The sequence below is a fragment of the Sander lucioperca genome, chromosome 8 (genome assembly GCF_008315115.2).
Source record: "Sander lucioperca isolate FBNREF2018 chromosome 8, SLUC_FBN_1.2, whole genome shotgun sequence".
Classification (NCBI taxonomy): domain Eukaryota; kingdom Metazoa; phylum Chordata; class Actinopteri; order Perciformes; family Percidae; genus Sander; species Sander lucioperca.
The window spans coordinates 24,293,723-24,307,039 of NC_050180.1; positions in this window are offsets into that span (position 1 = coordinate 24,293,723).

Below are 13,317 nucleotides of genomic sequence, written 5' to 3' on the forward strand. Positions count from 1 at the left end.
CCCACGCTTATCTGTGACTTTGTGGGTGTGTGTGTGTGTGTGTGTGTGTATGTGTGTATCAGGGTGAAAAAGCTTTTATTGTATTTACTCTATTGGCATTTGGGTCAGACATAAGAGAGATAAAGATACAAAGTAAGCCATGCAGAACAGAAAGAAAAGAGGCAGAGAAGTGAAAATGGCAGATAATGACTATGTTTGTTCCACTAGGTACAGTTTGCAAGTGTGTGTGTGTGCGTTTATTAGAGCTGTTTCAGGGAGTAACTGTATCTTTACAATAGTCAGGGGTCAAACTCATATTCTTCTTTGATGTTAGGGTACCCTCCACCCCCTCCTTCACCTCCTGTTACCTCTGCCGCAGCACACATAAGAGCACAGCAATCTTTCATCTGCCATCTTGCTGCCTTTCCTCACTCCCTGTGACTGTTTTCTTTCTTCTCCATTCTCTCTGTCTGGCTTGCTTGCTTTATTGCCTCCCCCTCCTCTCTCTTTAACCAGGCAGTTTCACAGACGCAATATTTCAGCTTCGACTGTGCATCTGCCCTAGTCCAGGTTTGCTCATAAAGGAATGTCGGTCTGTTTCTCCGTCTCCCTGCCTCTCTGTCTGTCTCTCTGAGTATTGAATGGAGCTAATAGCTACTTTTGTACAACTTGTAGAAAACTCAGATCTTTGCTGTACAGTATACACAGTTTGCTGGAGTTCAATATCTGCTGGCTGCCCAACAACAAATCCACTTGTCTGTTTCTCTCAGAAGACGCAGATTGTTTCACCATTGCACAGCAGAGGTCATTTCCCCATAGCCAATTGTTTTACAAATTCACAGACTCAAATTCACTTCAAACAACTTCCTTGCTGCTCTCTTATCTTCTTTCATCTCTCTCTCTCTTTCTCTCTCTCTCTCGCTCTCTCTCACACACACACACACACACACACGCACACACACACACACACACACACACACACACACACACACACACACACACACACACACACACACACACACACACACACACACACACACAAACACACATGGACCCATGCTGCCAAACCTGATGGATTCCCACTTAAAGTTCTTTCTTAGCAGACAGATACAGGTGTGTCAAGGCGTCAAACAAGTGTGTGTTTTCAAGAAAGTGTGTTTGTAAGAGCGTAACTCTGGGTGCATATATATATGTGTGTGTGTGTGTGTGTGTGTGTGTGTGTGTGTGTGTGTGTGCGCGTGTGTGTTTTACAGGCAGTCTAGGGGCGTGTTTCACTAGAGGCTGTGTTTTAGTTTTAGCTCTGACATTAGTGACTCTCAAATTGCCTCTCAAAGTACAAACCACTATCTCTATTCCCAATAAATCCCTGACTATGCTTCTGTGTGTGCAGCTTGTGCGTCCCTGCATGCATGAGGCTTTTGTCATGGTTTTGGTTTTGAGTTTCTGTTCTTGTTTCTGTTTTGTTGTGTATTTGTTCTGTTTTCTGTTGTAGCCCATGTTTCCTCCCTTGTCTTGTCTTATTGTAGTTCCTGTCTTGTTTTCCCGTGTGTGCCTGTATGTTCTGTTTCCTGTTTTATTTTGATAGTCTGGTTTTCTGTCTTGTCTATTTTACTTCCTGTGTTTCCCTCCCTGGTGATTACCCTTATGTGTTTCACCTGTTTGCCCAGCCTAGTGTCACCTGTCCCTTGTTAGTCCTCGTTACCTGGTTTATTTAGTCTCTGTGTTTTCTTTGTCTGTTGTCGGATCATTGTTTTTCTGTTGCTGTGTGTTCGTGTCTGGAGTTACCGGTCGTCTCTGATTTCCTGTTTTGCTATCCCGTTCTGTGTTTCTGGAATTTGTTTTTGCCTGTTAATTTCTGGAATTTTGGTATGTACTTCATTTTCATTTATTAAACCTTCTAAACTGCACTTGGGTCCAAACCTTTCCTGACCAATCGTGACAGCTTTGTGTAACAGTATACATGTGTGTGTTTTGCATGAAAGATTGTCTTGCAGCGTGTTTCACTTTAGCGTTACCAGTGATACTTTCTATCTAAACTAATACAAAAAGATGTTTAATTTGTATGTGTGTGTATGTGTGCGTGCAATGGAATAGCCATGAGTCTGGGAATGTAGCTCTTCCTTCAGCCAAAGAACTTCATCGGTATTCTACTTTTCAGACAGACAGTTTATGTTGTATGTAACTCTGCATTCAGACTCATGGGTGGTTTGATATCCTCTGGCTGGAGAAACACTTAGACAAACAACACTCTGCAGGGAAGGTTTGTCTCTTACTGGAATCAATGGCCTGCTTAGAATAACCATCTGTCATCTGAGTTTCATCCTCACCGTTGCAGCATTTAAACCCAAGTTGCAATCTGCTCTGTCAGGAGAAATGTAACTGCAATATTATAGCTCAAATACAAATTGCTTTTGCACACACACACACACACACACGATCAAAATGAAACACTTTGTTACATAGTATGCACTTCTGCAGACAGGCTTCTCTTCCTCCTCCATAAGCTGCACTCAGCACCACAGGTATAAATTATGGAAGGGATCAATAACTTTTAGTAATATTAAAGATCAAGCAATGGGGGGGGGGGGTGGCGCAGTGGATATGACACATGCCTTTGGTGCGGGAGATCCAGGTTCAATTCCCACTGCGACACATCAACCAATGTGTACCTGAGCAAGACACTTAACCCCTAGTTGCTCCAGAGGCGTGTGACCTCTGACATATATAGCAATTGTAAGTCGCTTTGGATAAAAGCATCAGCTAAATGACATGTAATGTATTGATGTAGAATTATGTCTGTAAACATTGTTGACATCAGTTTAAAGTCATTACAATTAGATAAGATGCATTACTGTAACATCATACCCCAGAATCTCTTGCTAAAAAAGGCTTGCCAAAAAATTATTATATATTATTTCCACTCTTAGGGCAGAACTCTCTGACTTATGATTTATGGATTCATGATGACTGTAACCTTGGCCTGGTTTATTCTACATCAACTTTTCTTTCAGATGGCTTCCTCCACCATCCAGTCCTTCAGGAACATAGAAAACCTATAAAACCTTACAGGTTGTAGCCCTCGGTTTGGAGTTTTCAGAAACAACCATTGTCTCTGTTACTTCTGGTTCACAGTGGAATTGCAGCCAGATAACGGCCCTTTGGAGGCACGCAGGTAGTTTGGTTTAGTGTGTTTGGTTCTGCTAGCTTTTGCCATGATGGACCTTTTGCTTCAGAAACACTGTACACCTGTAGGGAAACAAAATCACTTTTGAAATACTTCAAATAAATAGTTTTATGCAATTAATTTAATTTTATGTTGCTGTTCCATCTATTTTATTGGTTTTATTAGGTGGTATGTACGGTGGCCGACAGGGGCAAACGCCCTGCTACTTAAGAAAACACACGCAAATAGACAAAACACAAGCAAATTAAGAAAACAACTTCATTAATTTGACAACACATGCGCAGCATTCAGCAAACGCGCTGCAAATACACACAACACAACCAAATACACAAACGCACTGCAAATACACACAACACAACCAAATACATAAACGCAGTGCAAATACACACAACACAACCAAATACATAAACGCACTGCAAATACACACAACACAACCAAATAGATAAACGCGCTGCAAATATGAAACGATGCAAAAATAAAGGCACACAAACCCAGAAAACAAATGCAACAAAAAAACGCTGCATCCAGATTACACGACGGAAGTTCTCCAGACCTCTAGAGGGAGCAGCTAAGTGGAACAGCTTGATTTTCGACCCCACGGGGATAGAGCGCTCTGCCTTTTTATTAGAGTCAGGTATGGCTGCAGCCTGGAGAACTCCATAGACTATATTAAATTCATATTATTATTATTAATAACATATTAATAATATACAGTCTATGCTCCCGTCTCATGCCCTCCCGGCTGGTGCTATCCCCGAGTTTCGGCTTTTCAAAATAAAAGCTGGCGTCTGGTCCACTATGTCTTCGTACTTTGGTGTTTTGGATGTTTTTGAACTAAACAGTACGGCAATCATGCTAATGAATACAATAACTTTTTCAGCAGATGTCTTACTTACAACACGATGGAGTTAGAAAAGCAGTTTTGTGTTTATATGTGCGGGCGGGATTTATTCAGTTTGATAAATCCCACGGTAAATTGGCTGGTTTACTAACAGGGAGGGACTATGAATCCTGTCTGTTTTTTGTATTTCAAGAGTGAATTGCTCCACAGTATGAATACAGATTGATCACTTATTTTGTTGGTAACCACTGTTGTATAATCACAATATTACACTTGAGGAGGCCTACACTTCAGTGATGCGCCTTTCGGACCTCGAAATTAAACCCTCTCATGTAATATGGCTTAAACAAACGTCAACGTTAAACGCTGATGTAGTTTTAAATGTTTTATCACCATGAGTTTACAGACGTCTCTGCTGATTGAGTATCACCTGTGACCTGAGCCGAGACACACCCACCAAACAAGAGAGAACCTATCTCAAACATAGACTTAATACATTACATTTACAGTCTATGATCTCACCGTTCTGAGCTCTCTCTCTCTCTCTCTCTCTCTCTCTCTCTCTCTCTCTCTCTCTCTCTCTCTCTCTCCCCGTGGGGTCGAAAATCAAGCTGTTCCACTTAGCTGCTCCCTCTAGAGGTCTGGAAAACTTCCGTTGTGTAATCTGGATGCTGCGTTTTTTTTGTTGCATTTTTCTCTGGGTTTGTGTGCTTTTCTTTTTGCATCGTTTCATATTTGCAGTGCGTTTATATTTTTGCATAGAAGTGTTGGCTTTTCAAAAACAAATTGCATGTAAAGGTGCTGTAGGTAGGATTGCGAAGATCCAGGACTTGGCCAAAGAATTTGAACATCGACAACTTCTCAGTCCCTTCCCCCTTTCTGCTAAAGCCCAAAACGATCTCCTAAGCCCCTCCCCCCACAAGGGAGAATGAATGCGTGTGCATGAGCAATGATTGACACGCAGTTAGACAACCAGGGGGCCCTGATTGGTGCATCTGATTTTTGCAAATCGCACTACAGGCTGCCAGATTTTTTTTTTAATTACCTGCTTCATGTAGTTCTACCCGAACATATGGTCAGTTTCAGCATAAATGACAGAAAGTTAGTTTTATAAGGCTTACCTACTGCACCTTTAATACAAGTAATGTTTTTGGAGGTGCACCAGATAAACAGTAGATGGTTCAGACTCAAACATCATAGCTTTTTACCTGCTGTCCACTGAAATGTGAATTACCTAAGGTGTGATGGACCGCCTCTATGTCAGTTGCTGTGGATCAGAGGTAGAGAGGGTTGGCCCTCAACCACAAGATTGGTGGGTTGATCCCGGCCTCCTCCGGCTACATGTCAGTGTCCTTGAGCAAGACACTGAACCCCAAGTGGCTCCCTGGATGCTATGTGGCAGTCCACTGTTCCTAATGCTTAGGATGGGTTAAATGGAGACATCGTACTGTACGATTGTATGTTTCTTCTTCTTCAGTGTACGGCTGCTTTAGGTCAAGGTTCAGATGTAAGAGTGAAAGGTGATGCCAAAGGAAAGGCTGACTGTGGAAGTGAACTCTCTTTCCTTGACCTTCTATCAATCAATCTACTCTCCACCTGATTGATTCCATGTCTCTGCAGTGTAGTGTGTATGCAAGTGTGTGAATGTGAGGCTGTGTGTGTATGCACCACAGGCCATGTCTGTTGAAGTGGGCCTCCAGCAAAACTGATGGGTGGTATCATAATTCACCCATATTTTGTTGAGTGTTACTGATAATTCAAAATAAATTGGCCAGTTTGCTCTGGCCCTGGATTTAGTGTGACAAGGAAGTGTGCATTGGATCAGATTTGGCTTTAGACAGTAGTCCCTCATGAGATGTTTTTTCTTTAATTATTTTCACACATTACAATGCATGAAACCTTTAAACTTCATCACAAATTAAAGAAAGCAACATAGAGGAGAAATAATTACATTTGAATTTGGTATCAGTTTCTGGACGCACCCTGCGCCCGGGTGTTAATGTGAACTGGATACTTGGCTCTGTCTCTCCCTGCAGCTCAGGCTACAATCCAAAACAACGTGGAGTCCAAAATACACACAAATCTGTGCTGAGATTTTATTCACCAACACATGGCACTGGGTGTGTCTGGTATTCTCCATTGTGAGACGCAAACAGTGACATTTGATCTAATTTTTCTTTATTTATTTTTTTTATGTAAAATAAATATCCACAACGGCAGTATTATTTGGAATATATACTCAATCAGCTCGTAACATTTAATCAATAATTATACTATAGTATAGTATTTTGATAACACAAATGTCAATGAAATAGTGCATAGTTTCTGTCGCCCCCCATGAGGAATTCAACACCACTGTTGTTGCATCCACATGATATAAGCCTTCCGTAATCGCGCATGTGCCCCCACCCTTCCTCCACACAGTTGCTAGTAGCCAAGGAGGACACGGAGGATTTAAAAAACATGGACTCTTTAGAAGAGGTAATTATAGTCACTCGAGTTTCTGGGCGTGAAAGTCGCCGGACGACACCAGTTTCTGAACATAGCCATACTGAGAAATACAGAGAGAATTGTGTGAAACTGATAGTCTTAATTCGCTTTGTAGGAACTAATTTGGCAATGGCTTGAATGTAACGGATGTTCATTAATATAAAAAAGTTACGCACTAAAGCTTTAATTACAGGAATATAGTTGGTGAGCCTCAACTAGATTAATCATTTTTCATGGTACTTAATTCAATAGATCAGGTTGAAGAAAAAAAGAAAAGGAATATTTTTCTCTCGACTGCATGCAAAGACACAACCAAACCAAATATGATATAAGCCAGTCCACACCAGGAGAAAGCAAACATACTGGATTAAGCAGTACAGTTGGTTTGTGGGGCAATGTGTCTGTGTGTGTTTGTGTGTGTGTTTGTATGTGCATCTATGTGTGCAGAAATTGCTTAAAGATTAGTATGTGTGACGAGTCTCTTTGTACACAAAAGTGTTTGCATATGTATTGTTTTATGCATTTGCCCTGTCAGTATACATGGTAGTGTGTGTGTGTGTGTGTGTGTGTGTGCGCATTAGTACCTGGCTCTTTCAGTCTGAAAGTGTTTCCGTGTGTCAGTAATTATTATTCTGTAGGTGCTCACACAGAGGCCAAAATGGATGTTTAAAGTAATACCTGTACGACTGTCTGTGTGTGTGTGTGTGTGTGTATGTATGTGTTGGAATGGGGGATGTGGGGTCAGTTGGTCGTGGTTGTGTGTGTTCGGTGTTACTTGATTATAGTTTTGTATTTCTCTTGAGTGTGTGCTTCAATATTAGTCAGCTTTGTGTTTGTGTATGAGTTTATATAGTGTGTGTGTTTCCAGGGCAGGGAATGTACTATTGGTACCTGGGGATCAGTGATCAGTGTTATTGCTACCAGCAGCTTTGGACAAACAGCTGAAACACTGGATCTATTCATACTGAACAAGAGCTGCATGCGTAAATGAGGTGTGATTTCACATACTAACATGCAGCATTCCTGCATATGCAATAATGCAGACACTGGACACACATCAAGATCACTAAAGCATTTTATTTTAACAGCTTTTGGATTAGGGCGCTTTTTGGAATTGGGCTGTTGTCTGTTATTAAACTAATTTTTTTGTCCTCACCTAAAGTTTCCCTATTTTATGCTCTCCTTTTTGTTTTGCTCTCTTTTCTCCCCACAGGCCCAGCAACAGACCTCATGTCCGTTTTAGGACTCGAGCAGCACAGATCTGATTCTATATTTAGCAGTCTACATAGGCACAAAGTGGTTTCTTCCACTTCAAAAAGCCAAAAGATTATCAGATCTGTGTCACATCTTAACTTTGAGTTGATCCAGGCGAAACAGAAGTGCTGCTTTTATCAGCTGATCCTTTCATGGTGGTAAATGAAAGCTGGTCAGACCCTGAATACGTTGAGTGACTGATGTTAGTTACATCACCTCGGCCAAAGTCAAGTGTTTTTACACATCCTCTCCTTGGTGGTCGTCATATTAACATGGATTTAGATAGTGAGAAGCCCTTACATTTTCAATGATTTTACCATCCTGGGACCTCGATGCAAGTGTGTGTGTGAGTTTGTGAGTGTGTGCGTGTGTCAGTAGGATTGATGATCCCCTGGTTTTCTTTCATGCGGAAAGCAGCTTAAACTCACTCTACAGCTGGAAATCTCCACTCTTCACTTGTTGATGAATGTTTCATGTGTATTTAATGTTTATTTAATCAACGAGAAGCTGTCATGTATTTCTGTTTACCATTTTTCTTTCTTTTTCCCAATGTGTTAGTGGTATTTAGTCACCAAAACAGCTACATAATTCACATTTACCATTGGTGTTCATCGTAGCAACCTTTAAGGGTTTCTGAAACCAAGTGTTTTGCGGCATTACAAAAGGAACGCTGATTTTTCATGACTGTTATAAAAAACAGAACATTTTGAAAGAACCAGTCCTAAATCTGCTCTAAAAGTAATCCCAGTTTTTGATGGTGTGGTCATTAATCTGCTGCTTGTTTGTCAGAGTGGACGTTCCTATCAGAGGCATTAGTGAGATCTAAACATGCTCTCGCCACAGGGAGTTTTCCACTGCTTTCTGAAAGGTCATTCTTTGAGAACAGATTGGAGGGAAGTGTGCTCTTTATCAGAGGGGCAGGAGACTGTGACTCAGTGGACGCAAAACTTTGATGATCTCATAAAACCGAGAGCAAAATCTGTTAAAGATTACTCAGATGGATTAGGTTTAATTAATCTCTTTGGGTCACGTCTGAGAGTTGGCACAAACACATTGCTAAGGCTAAGGGTCCAAAATCCACCGGCCACCTACAGTGAATGACTGCACCATTAGCGACAAATGTATCACCTATCACTATAGCATTTAGAGTGTCGCATTAGAGATCAGAAGAAATGTGTTTTTGCATCTGTCTTACAATGTAGTAATATGTTGAGCTAATGCAGGAAATGGACAACTTTTCTAGAGGTTTCAGGAGTATGTGGTCCTGCCCTAACATTTTAGCGTGTACTTGCTAGTGCTAAGAATGATAAAAAAAAAATGGAGCGATGGATCCTCTTTCCTGTTTTTTAGAACCGGTCAATCTTCTCATCTAATCCTGGGCAAGAAAGCCAATAAGTGTATTTCCCAAAATGTCAAACTATTCTTCTTGCTATAATTCTCTTAATAATCTAGCCTCTCTCTGTGTTTTATCACCAAGCTTGCCATGATGTTTACCGTGCTATTCAGCCGGATAGTCCTGGATTCCTCCGCTCTGTCCTGGAAGCCACAGTTCAGTTTTAAAGTGCTCATATTATGCTTTTTGGCTTTTCCCTTTCCTTCATTGTGTTATATATCTTTTTGCGCATGTTATAGGTTTAAAAAGTGAAAAAGCCCAAAGTCCACCCCAAAGGGAGTTACCATCTTCCAGAGAAAACACTGTTCACAAACTGCTCCAAACAGCTCTATTGTAGTTCAGCTTTTACTTCCGTGACGAACGTGCGTCACTTTGTAACACACGTTATAATGCTTGCCTAGCTGCTAGCGTGGCACTCCCTCATACTCTGCAACTGATTAGCTAGCAGCGCTTGCCTAGGTACTGCGCATTTACGACGCGTTATTATGGATCCCACGTAACTTCTAGGCTCGATTGGTTGGGGTTAGGCATTGACCTTGAGTGGTTAAGGTTAGGATAGCCGATTGGTCAGGGGATAGGACCTGAACAAATCGGGTTACGTTACCTTGCGTAAGCATGAAAAATATGGTGTTTTTTGAAACACCTCTAAATACAATTATGAACCTGAAAATTAGCATAATATGAGCACTTAAAACTAGCTATTTCAACAACTTTTTAAATAGCTTCAACTTCCTCAATTATCTTGTCAATCTTAAATTCAAGGTTACAATTCAGTTTACGGATGTAGCACAGGTATCCTCATCTCTGTAGCTGCTCAGGTCCATCATAGCATGGTTAGTAGTGTTCTTTGCACAGAGTCCAGCTTTTGTCTTGCCACAGGAAGTTTTAAAGAATGCAAGTCATCTACTTAACCCTCCTGTTGTCCTCGGGTCAAATTTGACCCATTTTCAAAAGGTTTCTATATCAGAAATTTGGGTTTCTTTCAACCAAATTTTCAAAATAAATAACGTGGATGGCTCCCTACAACGCTCTTCACAAGTTTTATTCAATTTCATAGCATTTTAATTTTTTTTTATAAAAGAACGTTGAAAAATGTGACAAAGATGTCCGATCCAGATCCTGTAGTCCTCCAACAAAACAGCTTCTCTCTGTCTATTTACGTTTTTGCGGTCAAGCCTGTGCTACCAGCTTTCCACCACATAAAGAGAGAGGGCATCTGTGGGAAATCCTGGAGAATTTCCTGTTTGTGGCATTTCCTTTGCATTACCAACACATCAGCAGCCCGGGCGTCTGTCTTGTGAAATCCATTCAGCGTGGGCTTGATGTGTGTCTTACATGTGCACACTCTCTTTGTATGTATTTGCATGCTTGTGGATATGTGAGTGCTTGTGTGTATTTTATGGAGGTTTCTGGGTTTACTCTGCCTTTCATTTAGTGTTTGGCCTAGTTATCTCCTGTTGTAAAATCTATACAGTAACTGGATACACATGTTCTCGCAACTTTCTATAGAGAATAGGAGAGAGGGTGGCACCCAGCCCCAGCACAGCCTTTACACAATCTAGACCAATCCAATTACAGCCAAAGAAAAATAAAAGTACACTAATCATTGGACATCTAGGCCTACAACAAAAACATTTAAAAATTGTCACTGCCAAGTCTCAGATTATAGGGCAGAGCAACCCTTTCTGCCACACTGCTGGCTGTCTGAAGACATTTCAATCAGGAGAAACTTAATTTTAAGAGTGAAATAAGTTTAATGAACATAATAGGTTGATATGTTAGAGTCTTTGGCGATTAGACTCCATCACAATAAGAGGTATAGAGGCCATGGATATATAGGAATATCCCCCCCAATGGAGTCTAGACACTGGTGGACGTGATGAAGGGATAAAGGAAGCCTGAAGATCTGGATGGATGTGATGTGAAGCGGGGCTTTGGAGGGAGGAACCTTGGGTGCTGGGAATGATGAGAACTGGAGGTGAATGGGGTGGAGGAGGGTTGCATTGATTTTGCCTGAAATGACAACTGACAGCAGCAAAGTGTAGAACAGAGTTAAAGTTTGAATGCAATAACTCGATAGCTCACAGATATTGGTAAGAAAAATCTGGTTGGTTTAAGTGAAAAAGTAAACGCCCACATTCAGCTGATGATAATGCAGCTGATTAGGTCGGGAGAGAGGGAAATGTGAAGCATAGTAGTCTTCCTGAATGAACTTAAGCTGAGCTTCATACAAACCAATTTTTTTGCCAAAATAAATCAAGGAATTTAACTCTTAGACCAAAACTAAATTCCATATTTACTTAGGGGAAAATTGATATTGTAATAGAAGCAGCAAAATATCAGAGCATGTCACAGCCTGAGAGAAAACCACCGGAACAACACATGAAATTGTATTCAGGTCTATCAAAATCTGACCCCTCTTTCTGTTTTTGGTTTTTAAAATGTCACTATTGCCATTATGATTACATTCAACTGTTAAACAATACCATCTTATATCGTTTATGTCAGTCAGAGACTTCTACAGTACATCAAGAAATTCATGAATAGCATATGGTTATAAAGTAAGATTTTAAATCATCTGTTTGTAACAACTTGTTTTCCAACTAGTATTATAATATACGTTGTATAGTGTTTAGTGTATATAGTATGATATTCTAAAAAAAAAGAAATGGTTTTCTTTTTCTCATTCTGAATTATTGTACTGTAAACCTTATACAACATGATACATATGGACAAAGATAGATACAAAATAGATATTAAAATTAGAGTCGAGATATAACCTGGGAGTGACATTTTTTTTCTTGCTAAATCTCCTCTCTTTGTTCTTAATCTCTTCATCTCTGTCCCTTAATCTACCCATTTGTTTCTACATTTCCTCAACTCCCTCTTACTAGACTAGAGGAGCATTACATTGTCCTTTAATGACATGAAAAAGAGAGAGGGGTGAAAGGATGAAAGAGAGGTGTTCCATTCCTTTAGGATTAGGCTGCTTTATTTTACAGCACACACGCATGCATGTACGCACGCACGCACCCCCACACACACACACACACACACACACACACACACACACACACACACACACACACACAGACAGGGTCAGCCAGTATGCATGTTGTCAGAAGTCATGAACAGAGCATCAAATGTGACATGATTATTACTGGATAAGGATAATCCTGCGTATGTGTGCGTGCATGCTGATACGTATTTATAAGTCTGTGTGTGTGTGTGCTAAACCATGTGTAAATGTCCAAAACCCTCTGGAAGATAGCGCTATAATCCCTCTAAAGAATTACATCAACCTTACTTTTCATCCTTCTTTTCAAGCTCCTCATCCTTTCAACTCTAGTATGCTGTCTTTCTTCACTAAACCTCTTTCGTGTCTTCCTTCATGTTCTTGGTCATTCTCTTGCATGTCATCCAAATCCACTTCCCTTCCCTCTCCATGGCTTGCCAGCATCAGACGATCTCAGGATCGCTGTGGGCTCTGCCTGCAAAGTCTCCTGTCACATTTGATGATTTCAAACAGTATATCACCCTCTCCAGAATACCACAGAGCAACAGAAGCCCCTCCAAAATGGTTCCAAGACACTCATGTGAACTCTGACTTGGATATATCTATGTATTACAGTAATGGATGCTATCTATCTCTGTTCTTCTCTCGCTGGTTGGTTGTCCGATTGTTGTCTGAAGCACCCTGCCTAGATGTCGGTTATTATCTTTAGCCCAAAGAAGTATAATAATGTTTAACTTTACTCAAATTGAATTTAATTTGTTTCTCTACAGCAGTGATTCACTGTTGTCGTGCCAGTTGTACATGCTCAGCTGTCCCTTGGGATTTTAGCTAAAATAAATATCTAACAAAATGTTTGCACTCACTTGAACAGGATTTAATGGCAACATTTTCAGTGTTTCTTCTCCCAGTTAGGCCAAGTACACTGAATTAGCTGGTTCGCGTTCATGAAAACATTTATTTGTGCCTTTAGCTGTGGAATTTTGTTCTTTTGCCAAAAATGTGCCTCAGCACCAAAACACAATTTGAACCACTGGTTTGGATAGTTTTGTTTTTGTATGGTTTGCATTTAAATTTCTCATCAACACCTCATCAATCTCTATATTTACTTTGTGGGTCTGTTTGCTTCCTGTTTTGGCGAGTTGGTCATACAGAGACTGTTC